Source organism: Neophocaena asiaeorientalis, unplaced genomic scaffold, assembly GCF_003031525.2.
Source record: "Neophocaena asiaeorientalis asiaeorientalis breed wild unplaced genomic scaffold, Neophocaena_asiaeorientalis_V1.1 scaffold182, whole genome shotgun sequence".
Lineage (NCBI taxonomy): Eukaryota > Metazoa > Chordata > Mammalia > Artiodactyla > Phocoenidae > Neophocaena > Neophocaena asiaeorientalis.
The window spans coordinates 6,789,079-6,806,323 of NW_020174648.1; the positions used below are offsets into that span (position 1 = coordinate 6,789,079).

Consider the following 17,245-nt stretch of genomic DNA (forward strand, 5'->3'; position numbering starts at 1 on the left):
TCTTGATTCTTTATTCTCCTTTCATCACAAGGTAAACATCATTCCAATGTTAAAGTTATTGCTTTAACATTACTATGCATTTTCTTTGTATTTATTTTTACTACATATTTATATGTAGTGTGTATGTGTGTGCATGTTTTTAAGATTTATATAAATGATACCAAAGTGTATGTATTCTCTTGCAACTTGCTTTTATCCCTCAACATTATATGTTAAGATTTATCCCTATTGATCAATAAAGGTTCCATTGTAGCGGTTTATAAATGTGATGCTGGACCAAGAGCATCGGCATCACTCGGCAGTGGAAATTCTTTAGCCCCACCACTGACCTCCTGAATCAGAGACTCTGGAGGTGAGGGCTGGTAATCTGTGTTTTAATAAGACCTCCAGGTGATTATAATGTATGTTAAAGTTTGAGAACCACTACTCTAATTTATTTATTTTCACTGCTGTATAGTATTCTATTGTGTGAATATATCACAGATTTAAAAAATACTATTATCCTACAGATGGATATTTTGGCTATTTCCAGTTTTCCCTATTATAACTCTACAGTATACATATTGTATATGTATATACATATACATATTGTATATGTCTCTTGTGTACACCTGTAAGAGTTTCTTTGGGATACGAAGTAGGAATAAAACCGTTAGGTTGTATGCAATGCATTTCTTCAACTTTACACTAGCCAAATTGCTCTGCAATGTGGTTGTATGGCAACAACAGCAAGTACTACTACCACTGCTACTACTGCTGCTGCTGTTCCTGGCAAATACTTACATAGCATGCACTGCATGCCAGACATTTTTTCTAACTGCTTTTCTTAGATTAACTCATCAATACTCCCATTAGTCCTCTTGAGGTAGAGACTATTATTACTGTCATTTCAATCATACAGGTGGCACCAAGACATTAACTAACTTGCCCAAAGTCAAGTTAAGCCAAAGAGGCAGAGCCAGGACTTGAAACCATGCAAAATGGCTCTAGAGTCTATGCTTTCAGCCATAGTGCTATGCTGCCTCTCCCACTAGCAGTGTCTGAGGGTTCTTGTTGGTCTATATTATCATTAGGCCTGGTGTTACCCAACATTAAATTTGTTTTGCCAATATGATGTGTATAAAATGGTAATTCACTATAGTTTAGATGTACATTTCTCTGATTACTTAATGCAGTCAAGGCATCTTTTCATGTGTAGCCCATATTCAGACTTCTCTTCTATAAATTGCCTGTTGTGAAAAATGTCTTCAAAGTGACCCTTAGCTTCTTCTACAACGTGAGGAAATTATAATGAGGAGGATATAAAAATGTTAAGGACTGCTGCTAACCAATGACTGAGTTTTTAAATACTTGGCCAGGATAAGAGTACTCTCTCCTATTTTTATAAAGCTATGATTCATTCTCTACCCCACTGCAATCCGATTTGTGCTTCTGCTAACTTTTTCTTTTTAAAGTGGAGCATTAAATGTAAACCAACCCTTTCTATTTATGTCAAAGTCTAAAAACATCCATTTAGAAATATGAATACAATAAACCTGACATTTGCAACAACCAAAGGATTTTTGTCACCCTTAGTAAGACTACGCCCTTGGGAAACCTGCATTTCTAGTTGAAAATATCCCTGAAATAGATTTTACCTGGATTGGGTGTGAGGCAGTAATAACAGCCAAACAAGTCATCAGGGGCTGCTGAGGTTACCTTATAATCTTTCAATTAGAAATTACACCTTTTTTTTTTTAGAATAGAGGTTATCAGGTGCTGGAAGGAGGGTGATGGGAAGTTATTGTTTAATGGGTATAGAGTTTCTATTTGGGATGATAAGTTCTGGAGGTGAACAGTGGTGATGGTTGTACAACACTGTAACTTACTTAATGCCACTGAATTGTACACTTAAAAATGGTTAAGATGGTAAATTCTATGTATATTTTACCACAAAAAAGTCAATAAATAGAAAAAAAGAAATTATATCTTTTTTGCTGTGTATAAAATATTATGCTTGGACTCAAGGTTTAGCAGTAAATAAGACTCCCAAGGTTCCTTGTTTTATGGAATTTCATTCTTGAGGAGACAGGTGTTCTAAAATGAAACCATGAATTACACAACTAATTGTTTAATCACTATTGGGATAATTGTCTGAAAGAGACCTCTAGCATGCTAAAGAAGATATATAGTAGGGAGCCCAGATCTGGTCTGGAGGATCAGGGGCAGTGAGATGGACAGTCTCTAAGATGGCTCCTGTCTTGGTTCAGGCTGCCATGACAAAATACCACAGACTGGGTGGCTTAAACAACAGTTCTGGAAGCTGGGAGGTCCAAGATCAAGGTGCCAGCTGATTTGGTTTCTGGGTCCCACATCCTTATAGGCCTTATCTTCAAATGCAGTCACATTGAGACTTAGAGCTTCAACATGTGAATTGGGAGGTGGTGGGGCACAAATTAGTCCATAATAGCCCCCAGTGTTCTCTGCCTCATGGTATTCATGCCCTTGTGCAATTTCCTTCTTTGACTGTGAGCTGTATCTAGTAACAAACAAATAGAATATACTAAAAGTGATGGAATGTTACTTCCAGGATTAGTTTACAAAAGGACTGTGGCTTCTGTTGTGGATGTCTTCTCTCACTTGCTTGTTCTGACGGAAGTCAGCTGCCATATTGTGAGATGCCCTATGGAGAGGTCCTCGTGGTAATGAAGAGAGAGAGACCTCTGGCCAACAGTCAGTGAGGAACTGAAGCCCTCAATCCAATAGCCCACGAGGAACTGAATCCTGCCATCAGCAACGTGAGTGAGGTTGGAAGCAAATCTGTTCCCAGTTGAGATTTCAGATGAGATTTCAGACTTTGTCAATAGCCTGACTGCAACTTCATGAGAGATCTTGAGGCAGAAGCATCCAGCTAAGCCATGCCTGGATTCCTGATACACAAAAATTGTGAGATAATAAATGTTTGTGTTTTTAGTTACTAAATTTTGGGTAACTTGTTATGCAGCAATAGGTAAGTAGCACAAAAGATTTCCTTGAGGGAGTGACTCTTACGTAGGAATATGAAGGATGATGGGAGTTACTAGGTGACAGAGTTTGAAGGGACGGAGGAGTGTTCTGGACAAAGACACAAAAGCCAGAGAGGCAAGGACATCTTGGCAAGAGTTCACTGGAGAGAGCAGTGTGAGACAAAGCTGGTGAAATGGGGAAGTGCTTTGGAAAGTTCAGGAACATAACAGGAGGAATGAGCACAAATCAGACAATGAAAGAGCATTTTCCTAGTTGCCTAGATGCATCCATAGAATTATAGGGTGGAGAGCACCATGATGAGAGCCAGGAGACCTGAGTCCTAGTGCTAACTCTGTGACCTCAATCAATCACTTGGTCATTCTGGTCCTCAGTTTTCTTATGTGTAAAATGGAATCTGAATTCTTTACAACTCTCATTCAAGAGTCATTATAGTTATATGAAACTATATGAGGAAAGCCATAAGACACTCCTGAAAGAAACAAAAGTAGGCTTGAGCAAAGAGAAAGACATCCTATGTTACTGGAGAAGAAGACTCAGTTTCATAGAGATGACAGTGCTCCATAAATTAATTTATAAATTTAATGCAATCCAAGTAAATCAATATCAGAGTTTTGACAGAGCTAGATAAGTTGATTATAAAGTTCATATGAAAGAATAGACAAATGAGAATACCCAGAAATAGCCTAAAAGTAGAAACAGCAAAGGGGAGGGCTAACCCTAACATATTATGACAACATGTTCTGAACCTCTATAATTAAAACTGTGATTTTGGTGTATGAACAGACAGATGAATAAAGCAAGGTAGAAAATCCAGAAATAGACCTCAGAACACATGGACATTTAGCATGTGATAAAGGTGATATCTCAAATCAGTGGGGAATATATGGACTGTTGCATAAATTATACTATACTATGGAAAAAGATAAAATTGAATGCATTCCATATAAGGAGTTGAACCCCAGTGCAGTCTCAACAAAGGCCTCTGAAGACACTATGGGAAGCTCAGAAGCAGGGATGGCCCCTCAGAGTTTTCACAAGTTGGAATAAAGGAGCTGGGTCTTTCTATCCCACAACAACCAAATGTATCAGAAGTTTAAATGCAAATAATGAAAGTATAAAAATAGTACAGGAAAACGCAGATGAATTTTTTTATTAAGTGTGGAGGAAAACTTCCCTGTGATTCAAAATCTAGAGGCAAAAAGATAAATTTGACTGCATAAAAATTTCCATGGAAAAAATATTACAAATGAAGTAAGAAAATGACAATTAGGAAAAACATATTTGCAATATAGGATTCATAATGTATTACATCCATGGCTCTAAAAAATGGAGAAAAAAACAAATAATATAGATACTTGGGCAATATATGGACAGGCAGTTCACAGAAATAGAAATGGCCCTTAAACACTTGAAATTATATTCAGTCTTATTCATAATAAGATAAATGCAAGTTATAGCTGTACTGAGACATCAGGCAGGCAAAAATCCAGAATTGGACAACATGTTTGTTGGCATGACTGTGGGGAAAAAGGCATTCTCATTCATGGCTAGTATGTGTGTAAAATGATCGAACTTCTATGGAGACGCATTTGGCAAGATTTAGCAAAATCATATTTGCATTTACCTCTGACCCAGCAAACTCACTATCCCAAAGAAACACTTGCAAAAATTAAAAAAAATTATGCACCAGGCTATTAACGGCAGGATTCTTTGTGGGAGCAAAAGAATTGAAACAACTCCAAGGCTTCTCAATAGGGGACTGATTGAATAAGCAATGGGATATCCACATAATGAGGATTATGCTGCTAAAAAAAAGAAGTGAGGACAATCTCTGTATACTTACGCAGCATGATCTTCAGGGTATATTGTTAAGTAACAAAACCTAAGTGAACAGTGTTTACAATACGCTAAGTTTGATTTAAAAAGGGGTAGAAATATGTGCAAGTGTATATATGTGTATTTACTTATTTTTTTTAAAAAAATAAACTGAGAATTAATAAAAATGGTTAGCTAGAGGGGAAAGGAGGGAACAGGGTAGAGGAATTAGAGATGGAAGCCAGATTCCTCTGAAAGTATTCAATTCTATATTTTTATTTAAACGTTCTTAATAACTAAAAATTCATTTAAGCAAGTTACATTTTTATTTAAATAAAAATTTATTTTATTATTTATTATATATTATTAAATAACATTTATTTTTTATTTCAATAAAATTAAAGGCATTTTATTTAAATGTCTTTAACAATTTTAAAACAAAATTTAATCAGAAGAGAAAAAAGCAATACCTGAATATTGAAAAACAAATGGGCCAAACTGTATGACAAATTGGTGGCATATAGTGAATCCTGTAATGCACCAGTCAGATATCTTTCGGGGAATGAGGGACACGATTCACCAGCCAGTAGAAGTGCTAGTGGCAGAGAGATCTCAGCTGGCAGCCCTTTCTGGGAAGCACCTTGGTGGAAGAGAGGGGCTTCCTGCCCAAGGTCTCACTTCCTTCCTGGGGCAGCCTGCAGCCAGTAGCTGGTTGACGCAGGGGTACAAGGTACAGCTCCTTTGCCCCATCTTGGGACAGCTCTGAAGGGCCACCCAACTTCAGAGCTCCCCAGATGGTCTGCGTCGACCTTTGCTGAGACTATATCGCAGCCCAGATTCTACTTGTGCCCTGTTTCTTTACCTTTCTTTCCAGGTGTTGCTCTCGAGAGCACTCCCTAATAAATTTCCTGCATGCAAACTCCATCTCAGCATATGCTTCCTGGGTCACCCAACTATGACAGTTGGTGCCAGGAATGCCAGGAGTGGGTCAAGAAGCAGTCACTAAGATGGTGGTGTTGGATCACCTGCTGCCAGGCTGGCAGAAGATATCATCACTTCTAGTAGAAAGTGTATAAATAGTCCCTGACGCAATTGCAGTGCATACGTTAAAAACTTTCACTATTAGCAAACTGGTGGGGAGGAGATATTCTAGTGGGTACAGTGTATCAGGTGTTAGAGATATATAGAAGAAATATGGGTGGATGTTGCTAAGCTTATTTGATGCTATTTAATGAAATACTGAGAGTGATTCATTGGTTATTAAAAACTAAACATGAAAGCTAAAGGATTTCCCTGGTAACAAATATAGAAGCTCTCATCTCTGCAACTGGAGAGCAGGAATAGCTGAGGACCAGGTCCAGGGCTTAATCATAAGTGTAGCAGAGCCTCAAAGGAGCTTAAACTCTCAATATTGGCAAGTCTGGTATGCCAAGGACGTGGTGCTAATTAGGAAAAAGTGGGACCTTGACATATGGAATGCGGATATCTGGGTTCATGCACCTAACATATTTAATTCCCAAAGGTCCATGAACACTTTGAGCCAAGGAAATGACTCCCACCTCCCTAGGGCTAGTGATCCTCCTTTCTGCAGGACAACTCGAGCCCTTTTGGGGTCAGCTCTACCTTCCAGGCCAATACGGTAACTAGAGTTAAGTCACTGGGGATGTGATGGACCTGACGATGAAGGAAAGAGACTATACGTTAAGGTGCTCAAGATCCAGGAGGGTACACATGATGGTGGAGTAAAAGGGACTATATCCTAGGAGTTCAGGATGTGGGTGAATACACATGGGACTGAATTCTGAGAGTGCTGGATCAAGAGGGATAGAATACAGAGTTGAGTAAGGGAGTTTAATTAATTTGGAAGCACTCTCCTGGGATACAGGGTTTAACAACCTGGCAAGGATCTCAGGAGATGGTGTAAACATGCTGTCAGAATGGTTTCATACACATGGATAGTGATGGCCCATACTAAATGAGGTAAAGATGCCTGAATTTCCATGGAACGCAGTAGAACAAGGGATTAAAAAGTTCAAAGAAGTGAGCATGCTAAAATGGATATATGTACTAAATATATAAGCCTGGAAAACTCACCAGGCAATAATGTTCCATGGGACAGACCAGAGGATACACCATTTACCAAAGTAATAAGGAAGGTGCTAGAGAGAAGGGAACCCAGAATCACTAATAAGTTCAGTAGTGGCTCTCCTCTGTAGACCAGATTGATGGTAGGAGATGCCAATACAAAACTGGGCTCGCTGATTGCATTGGGGATGTTAGAGATGGCTCGAGAGGCTGAGCTGATGCTGCATGACCCATGGCCCCACCATAAAGCACATTATCAGCACAGACTATGCAGCATGGTCCAAGGCCTCCAGGTAAACAAAGACAGGCAGGACATACCAAGGGTTTAGAGGTTACCTCCAAGAAGCTGGGGGGAAAGGGTCAACTTTTCTTTGGACAAGGTTAATCCTTTTACTGTTCATTTTCTCACCAGAACTTTTTATCCTCATGTACCTTTATCCTTCCATCACACCCACTTCAGATCAAGCTGGATGTCTGAGCATTGCTGGAGAAAAGCACTTGACTCTGCAGGTTGGGGGTCACTTAAATTCATGGTCTTCATCCTCATTCACCTCTTCAATGCCATCAACATTTTTTTTTTTTTTGCGGTACGCGGGCCTCTCACTGTTGTGGCCTCTCCCGTTGCAGAGCGCAGGCTCCGGACGCACAGGCTTAGCGGCCATGGCTCATGGGCCTAGCCGCTCTGCGGCATGTGGGATCTTCCCAGACTGGGGCATGAACCCGTGTCCCCTGCATCGGCAGACGGACGCTCAACCACTGCGCCCTGCCATCAATATTTTTAAACTTTATTTTGCCAAATCTTCAAGCCCCTCACTCATCTATTCCTCCCTTAGTTTAAGCATACTTTGTTCAAGGCCATCAGGCTTGGTTTCTTTAACTTCCAATACCATAGTCTAGAAAAATTATCTGTATCCACACCACTGCTACCTTTTCCATTTCAGAATTAGAGGACCAAGCCATGTTCCTCCTCTCTGAGGCCAACCCTCCCATCTATACCTTAACCCTTTTCCCTCTAATTTCCTTTAGGATCTTACTTCACCTGTCATCTCCTTTCTTAATCTTCTCTTTCTACTAGTTCCTTGATATCATCCTATAGATACACTCAGGCTTCTGTGATCCTCCCGCTGCCAAGACATCTCCCTTAATACCTTGTCTTCCTTTAACTTCTGGGCAATCTCCTCCCTCCACATCTTAGTCAAACTTCTCAAAAGAGTAGTGTATATTCACAGCCAGCACTTCCTCATTTCCAGTTATAGTTGTTAAATTGATGACCCTGATGTTATATCTGACAAATTATCTTACATTAAAAATAAAGATATTTCTTGCATTTAGAGAGTCAAAAACAAAAACGCCTTTAAAAAAAGAAAAAAACTTAGTGGTTCTACTTCCTGACCTCTCTCATTCATTCCTCAGTCCACTGAAATCTAGATTTTGCCTACCACCCCTCACTAAAACTGATCCCACAAAGGTTACTCCTAAGTGCCAAATTCCATTGTCATTTTTTCAGTCTTTTTTGAAACTATTTCCTTGGCTTCTATGTTGCCACACTCATCTGGGTCTGTTCATTCTCAGATCATTCTTTCCCTATCTTCCTCTGCTTACTTCTTATGTAATTGCTCCCCAGGGCTCTGTCCTCAGCCCTCTTTTCTTTTATTCACTCATCTTGGATGACTTCATCTTCTTTTTAGGTTTTTGATAACATTTATACTCCAATGACTCCCAAATCTATATTTATATCCTGGTCTTGTCTACTAAGCTTTGGATTCAAATATACAGTAACTGATATCAGGCACACTGATATTTCTACCTTTTCTAAGACTGAACTCATTATCCTGATTCTGACCCAGCCCTTCCTCAAAATCTCTCTTATTTAGGAAACCACAAGCCACAAACCACCTGGTCACACAAGATAGAAACCTGGGAGTCAGCCTTGACTCCTCTTTGTGCCTGCAGTCTTATCCTCTCCAAACCATTCTCCCCATTGCTGTCTGATCTCGTCTAATCCCCCTAACTACATCTCTTGCCTCTCTCACAACCACATATTCTCCTGCTATTTTAACCTACTTAGGTATTCACTAATGCACTTTGCTGTTTATTTTGTGCCTCGTGCATTTTTACATTTCTTTTGGGTTGCCTTTTTCTACTCCTTTGCCTGTTGAATTTCTAGTTATCTTTTGAGTTTGGATTTTCACTCTGTCATCCTCTCTTATATTATTTATTATTCCAAGGCTTGGGTCATCTGATAAGTATGCCTTATATAGTTATATTTAAGTCACTAACTCAGAGATGGTGAAATGGAGAGGGTGACAGAACATTAGGGCATTTTACTAGAAACCTGCCTCCAGGTTAACATTGATCAACTAACCAATAATATTCAAGCACGGTGGTCCATCCATAAGTGAAACTCGTAACTGCAATAATATCCATTCCAAATTTCAGGTATTTACCCCTAGGGATAGCATGTTTCTAAAATAAAGCCATCCTATATATATCCCCCCTCCACATTATGGGACATTGATGTTACAAGTAACAAAAATCCAATCTTTTTTTGAATTAGAAAAAAGTAATTTATTGACTTACACAATTGAAAAAGGGGGATAAAAAATGGCTTTGGGTATTTCTAGCTCCAGGGCTCAAGGAATGGCCTCAGGATTCATTTCTTGGCTCTTTTGTTGCTCTGTCAAGCTCTCTCCACATAGTGGCAAGATGGTTACTGGCAACTCAGGCTGTCTCTCATCAACCCCTGCTGAAGAAAGAATGCCTATTTACCTACTGCTCTGGCAAAAATTCAGGATTAGCTTTGATTACACTGATCTGTGTCCCATGCTTTTTCCTGACCTAATCACTGTGCCTAGGGGTGTAGAAAACACTGCTTGGCTGGGACTTGAACTGGAGTGGGACTGGCCCCACCCAAACGACCTGGGCTGAGAGTGTGTGAAAGGGATTGCCTACTAGAAAACTGTGTGCTGTAACCAGAAGAGGAAGGATGGGCAGGCAGAAACAATGGATGTTCAGTACGTTCTCCTTCAGGTTTCAGCTGTGAAGATTAGCTATATGCAGAAACAGTCCTTTAGTCATACAGCAGGAGTGGCATTGATATTTTCTAATTACTGCCAAAACAATGGCTCAAGTTAGATTATTTTAAAATTAAATTATCAGTTTGGACAGGCATCCTCTAATACATAATTAGTTTATAGCTAACCAGTGGCAAACCTGTGGTAATTTAAACCACACTGACCTAGGTTCAAACCCTGGTTCAGCTCTTTTCTAGCTGTGTGGTCTTAGGTAGGTGACCCAACTTTGTTGTGTCAGTTTGAAGAATAATTATACTACCTTCACAGAGTTGCTCTGAGGATTAGGGATTATTTATAAGAATCACTTACATAGTACTCAGCATATGATAGGCCTTTAGTTAATGAAATATAAATATTAATATAGTACATTAAGTTACCTTGGAGTAACTTTAACTTTCTCAACTAATTTATCCTGTTATTTCACCAGAAATTAACTTGTATAAAGAACATGATTCTCAGTCTATGAACTATGGAATTTAAGAAATATAATAATAATTAAAATAATTTAAATTCTTTTTAAAAAATAGATGTATTTTTATTTTTGGCTGTGTTGGGTCTTCATTGCTGCCCGCTGGCTTTCTCTAGTTGTGAGCAGGGGCTACTCTTCATTGTGGCGTGCCGGCTTCTCATTGCGGTGGCTTCTCTTGTTGCAGAGCACGAGCTCCAGGTGCGTGGGCTTCAGTAGTTGTGGCACACAGGCTCAGTAGTTGTGGCTCACGGGCTCTAGAGTGCAGGCTCAGTAGTTGTGGTGCATGGGCTTAGCTGCTCTACGGCATGTGGGACCTTCCTGGACCAGGGCTCGAACCTGTGTTCCCTGCGTTGGCAGGTGGGTTCTTAACCACTGCACCACCAGGGAAGACCAATAATTTAAATTCTAATCAGAGGACCCATTCTCCTAGAGTGGAAAAAATGAATTTCAATCAATTTGGAAACCTCTCTACCATAATTTTTTGGAGCTGACCTGATTTTAGGGGAGCTGGAAGAGTGCTTATCTCATCTGCTCCTTAAGTAATTTGTACATCAGACCTTCACTGTCTTATCTGGACCCCCATTGTTAGTACCTACAGGTTGTTGTCGACATGTCTCTCGTACATCCATTTACCCCCTTCAGATCCAAAAGCTCTTTATCCCAAGCTTTGGGTGGTGGGCATGGGAGTTAGAAGTGATTGTAGGAGTCTATCTGCTGCATCTGGGCCACACTGGAAGCGGGAATCTCCTTTGTAAGGCTGTTTCTAACCTAGTCTGCCCCAATGAATCATGCAGCTGTTTCTGACATGGAGTTAAGAACAAGGCCCCTTTACTTTTAGGTTTCTCAGACCTATTTAGTGTATTCCCATACTTTCTAGCATTCAGAGTACTAAAAGTAATCTTTAAGAACTCTATTTAATTTTTAGTTATTTAATTCAATTTAAGACTTTCAAGAAACAATTGTATTTGGGACTCCTTCACAACCAATGAAGATTAATTAAAAACATAATCATGCACAGTCATGCATCATAAGTCATCTTGCATTCAGACATTAAAAGACTCTCCCCAAACCAAAGACTATGAAAAAGAACATATTAAAAGTGAAATGCCTAAAATGTCTTGCTCCTCCACCAACTTCAGTAGGAAATGAGTGTTTAGTAGAGCAAATACGCAGTATTGGTGATTGCCGGAGCAAGCTAGCAGCTGACAAAGCTTCTAGACAACTGTCTCTGTCTACAAAGTCATCTCTACAATTCTGATTACCACAACTTATCTGAATAAAAAATTTTAATACTACAGTTTAAAATTTTTTCAAAATTCCTCTTGTATTTCAGAAGTTCAGATCTATGATAGTGATGTTTTGCTTGGGCCTTTGGCCAAATATTCACTTTAAAACTAGGCTATTCAGCCTTCAGCTAAAATGTTTGTAGTTTCTCTAAAATGGTACCTCTTCCTTAATGATTTCCTTGTAGAAATAGATGATGAAAGAAATGAAGGTTTTTTTCCTTTTCAGTACAAAAACTTCCCGGTCTTCCCTCCGTGATCGATATGAACATTTACATAATTTCTGGGTACGCTTACCTCTTCTCTACTGGTTTCTTTCGATGCTCCTATCCCACCTACATTCCTTTCCCCCCTTTTAAAAGACTGTTTTGGATCTTAAATTCCTGAATCAAAAGAGACACAGTTTCCAAACTGCTTCCGCTCCTGCCATAGTGGGCGCTTGTGAGGTCTCAAGAAACGCCTTTTGTTGGCGACAATGACTGTGAACCATAGGAGAAAGATCCTCAGTAGACTAGAAAATTAAGCAAGTTGTCCGTTTTATATTTACAATCTTCCGTTGTTTTAGAACGCATCCTCATATTTCCTGAAAATTCTTTCGTTTAAAGGCCAAACGTCTAAGACTGGCCGGCAACCAATATTCACACCTTATTTTTAGATTTTATCTTTTAAATTTGTAAAATAAATATGGACCATATTACTGAAAACTTACAAAACAAAGAAAAAACCAGCACGCCACCGTCCAAACACAGCAATTTAAATCATTTTGACGAACTCCTCCCCGCCTTTGGCCTCCCGCTTCCTGCACCTTGTACCCTTGACGCTTGCGCGCAGCCGGAGCCGCCGCGCTCAGAGGGGTGGCGCTGCCGAGCGCCGGTGCGCCGTCGCCATGGTAACCGCAGAAGCCCGGGCCTAGGGAGCGGTGAGTGCGGGTCGGAGGGTCGCGGGTCCGGGGTCCGAGGGGCCTGGGGTGGGCTCTCCGCATGGGCGTGGAAGAGAATGGGCATCTCCCCTCCACGCTGCTCAGCAGGGGCTGGAGGGGAGTGGGCCTCAACCGCGGCGTCCTCAGTCTTTGCCGTTGCCCCGAGCTTTGCGTAGCCGGTCACGCTCCGCGGGCGGTCCCTCGGGCTTCAGGCGGAAAGGCGAACTATGGTGCCCAGAAATGACCGGTACCCCCTCCGCCCCACCTCCGTGTTCTCGCACTGGGGCTGCCACTGTCTGTATCCTCGGGTCTTCCCTTTGTTTAATCCTGGGAGCCCAGGGCCGCCCTTTGAGGCCTTTCCCTTGAGCTGGGACTTAAAATCCTTAAGGGACTACATTTTTTGAAGAAAAAATTTAATTGGCTTAAAAGGCCCTTAAGATCTGTTCCTCTACCACAACTTCATAGTGTCTTGTCTGCCTTCCTTGCCTTTTGTTTATGCTAATCCCATTACTTGGATTGCCCTTTTCTCCTTTTAAGACTCCTGCTCTTCGATACTGAAGTGTCCCCTCTTCTGCGAAGCCTTTCCGGGACCTCCCCACTCGGGAGTCTAATTTAGAGGTCCAGCCTCTTTACTCTCCAAGCACCCTTTGCTTATGTCCATTATGCCCCTTATCTCACTCTCATTGCTGATTTACTTGTGTCTTTCCCACCAGACTGGGATGCCTGTGGAGTAGGGACCTATGTGATTTTCTATTATTAGTGCCTTAGCAGCCTCAAAAGAATTCACACTTAGTAGTTAAAATTCACACTAATTCAGTAAGGCAGAACTATTCTCAATTCACAATTGAGGAGAGTAAGTTCAGAAAAGTCGCATATTTAATAAAATAAATACAAGAATCAGGACTAAAGCATGGGTCTTCTGACTCACAGTCATTCTGCCTTCAGAGTTCCAGCCCTCCCTCTCCCCTCTCCACGCTCATTCTCTATGTGAACTGTTGGTTATATGTAGTGGGGTTGCAATTTTGATTCATGTTATAACTGTTCTGGGCAAAGAAAGTATCTATCCATACAGTAAATGTTATAGGTATAGTAAGAATTAGAACTTAAAACTGAGAATTAAAAAAAGTTTATTGTTTTAACAACAACACAAATAAACCCACTATATATTAAACACAAGTTACATATTTCTCATGGGAAAAACTGTTTTCTAAAACAAAAATGTTAGTGAGTTAAGTTTTTTCAATATCTAGAATGTTGATAAAAGGAAGAAAGGAAAAGCTACCTTAGTATGATCACCTTGTTACAACTTATATTCACAGTAAAAATACTTTAAAATATTCTAAATCTTCTATGTTATAAGAAGAAAAAACCCATAGAAAATAGAATTCTTTGCTCTGTCTTCAAAGGACAATATGATGAAAGGCATAGTCAGCGAAAGACCACCAAACACATGAGAGTTTACTTTTATTCTCCTAATTAGATATTGTCTTTCAAAAGTTAGGCCTAAGGATAAATGGCCTACAAGACTTCACTTTGTCCTTTTATTACAGAAAGGCTGATCCTAGTTCAGTCTAGATTTGGATTAGAACAGTCTTGGGAGCTTGACTATAGAGTGGAGTGGCTTGAGGGTTAGTCTTAATGCAGTTGTTCTCAGAGTATGGTCTGAGAATCCCTGGGGATCACTAAGACATTTTCAGGGAGTCTGCCAGTCAAACTATCTTCACATTAATTCTTCGATGTTTTTTGCCGTTGCACTCTCATTCTCTCACATGTCACAGTGGTTTGCTAGAGGCCACATGACATGTGGTATCACAATATCACACATCATTGCAGAGAATGCAGAAACAGATATGAGAATCCATCTGTCTTCTATTAAGCCAGACATTAAAGAGATGTGCAAAAATGTAAAATAATGCCACTCATCATTTTTTGTCTTTATATAGTTATTTTTTATAAGCTGTACTTTTGTGTTAACATGTAATTGTTTTAAGATGAATTAATAAATATTTTAAAGATTTCTCAGTTTTAATTTCTAATATGGTAAATACAGAAGATATAACCCTCATAAACAAACACTTTTGGTGTTCTCAATTTCTAAGAGCGTGAAGAGCCCTGAGATCATAGAATTTGAGAACTGCTGCCCTAATCATATTACTTTTGGATTGATATGGAAATTAAACTCTATTCAAGGGTGTACCAAGGGTAGCTTTTAGTATTCCGGCCTGAATCATATTCCTAGATTTGATCTAATTTATCTCCACATCTCTGAATTAACCTGTGATTAGATTGATCTCTAGATGCAGAATAATCTGTCTGTAATCAAGTGTTTGGTGGTCGTAGAGTAGAAAGTCATTTACTCAAACCCTATGTAGGAAAACTGTGTATTAAAAAAAGAAAAGAACTAATAGAATTACCATCTTGTCTTTTGCTTCATGGATGCTTTTGCTCTAGGAATGATGGTACAATGATGATGATAGGGTCCGCATACCAAGTGCTCACCATGTGCTTAGCACGTGCATCATCTGATTTATTTTAAGTCTCAGAATAATCATATAAACTAGGTTCTAGTGTTATTCCTAGCAGAGATTAGGTAAATTTCCCAGTATGATGTAGCTAATAAGTTGCAGGGTTGCATTGTGTACTCAAGTCTTTCTAACTCCAAAATCCATTGCTCTTGGATGTGAAGAAAAGCAGGGGAAATTGCAAGCCTGATGTTAAGAGTTATTGAATGCATACGACAAGCTAGGAATTGTGGTAAGTCTGAAAGTGACACAAGAGAAACAAAAGCTTGATACTTGCTCCTATCCAGTTTACAGTCAAATTGAGTTGGTGTTTTAAGTACTTGAAACAAATAGAAAATAATACAATACCATATTTGGTAGATTGTATGGTATAGAATATATATAATGACCTTTGAAGTTCAGAGGAGGGAAAGGCCTGGGTACATTCTAGAGAGTAGTGAAGAAATGTTTTAGGAAGAAGGTAGGTTTATAGCTTGGCCTACGTAGGATTTTGCTAGTAGGAGTGGAGGAGAAAAAGAAAGCTATTCTAGGCCTAGCAGGAATACATCTGAAATACAAATAGAATTTTCTCAGTATCTTCAAGGTCTCATGTCTGGGCCTCTGATGGGCCAGTGAGGAAAGGCATTTCAAACACATCCTGCCTCCATTCTCTAAGGTTTGAATATAGATATCTTTAGTAGAATGTTCCAGAATATCACGATATTAGTAAGGTGACAATTTATTGTGTAGTAGTAATGGACGTTTTGAGAGTGAAAGAGGATGCTATTAAAAATCACATCAGGGCTGGGGTTTCCCTGGTGGTGCAGTGGTTAAGAATCCGCCTGCTGATGCAGGGGACACAGGTTGGAGCAGTGGTCTGGGAAGATCCCACATACCGCAGAGCAACTAAGCCTGTGCGCCACAACTGCTGAGCCTGCGCTCTAGAGCCCATGCTCCGCAACAAGAGAAGCCACCGCAATGAGAAGCCCACCCACTGCAATGAAGAGTAGCCCCCACTCACAGCAACTAGGAAAGCCTGTGCACAGCAATGAAGACCCAATGCAGCTAAAAATAAATTAAAAAAAAATCACACCAGGGGAAGAGATGTCACTGGAACTGTCCTGGGTGCATGAGGACATATGTCACCTAAGCTATAAACCACAAGCACATGCTGTCTAACTTCTGTTAGAGCCTCTCTTGTTGATTTCGTGGTAGAGTTTACTTAGTGGTTATTCAAGACTAATATTTCTTCACACTGTGGGTTGCAACCCATTAGTGGGTCATGGAATCAATTTAGTGGGTGGCACCCAGCCTTAAAAAATAGATGGGATTAAAAACATCAGTATGTTACACGTAGTAAGGATAAATGATATTTTGTTAAATTATATGTATGCAAATATACCCATAAATGCAATGTGCCCAAGATAAAAATGTCCATTACTACTGAAAAATTAATTCTTTGGTTACCCTATTAATAGACATTATATATGTTTACATGTATAATTAAAACATGATAGGACAAACTACTATATGCTATGTATTATAATTGAAGTAATATATATGTATTTGGACAGGACATCTACCTCATGGTCTAAATGAGCTGTGCAAGCTCTAGGTATCAGGCTTGCAATCCAGTGAGAAGGAATTACACTTTTCTAGAAGTTACATACTATCAATACATGTCTACTTACATCTTGTTGTTTACTACTTGGACATATGGCCACACCATATTACAAGAGTGCCTGGGAAATAGTTTTATTCCAATATAAATATTGGTTAAAAAAAGTATGGTTAAAAGAAAAGAGGGAGGGAGATTAGATTTTGAGAAAGAACTAATTATCTGAGTGCTCTACTTACCAGGGGCCCACATGATTAGGGAGGCTGGATGAGCAGGAACCAGGGGAGCTCTGGGGGGCTCACACCACAAGAACCACAGCATGTTCTCATAGGAGGAAGTTCTAACAGTACACTGTTGCTGTCACTTGTGTTGAATGTCCTTCAAGTAGCCTCATGTCCTTGTGGCCCATGTTCAAGAGTCAAGATCCTGTTTTTTTTTATATGTAGAAGCTAAAAAAAAACCAAACTCATAGATG

At 39.7% G+C, this 17,245-nt stretch overlaps 1 protein-coding gene across 1 annotated transcript in view; it reads left to right on the plus strand.

Moving 5' to 3' along the window:
- The first annotated feature begins 12,588 nt into the window (after positions 1 to 12,588).
- Positions 12,589 to 17,245, plus strand: part of ANKRD45 (ankyrin repeat domain 45) — a 54,889-nt gene continuing 50,232 nt past the window's right edge. The window contains exon 1 of the mRNA XM_024758737.1: positions 12,589 to 12,651. The gene's annotated coding sequence lies outside the window, so the exon portion shown is untranslated. The remainder of the gene's footprint in view (positions 12,652 to 17,245) is intronic.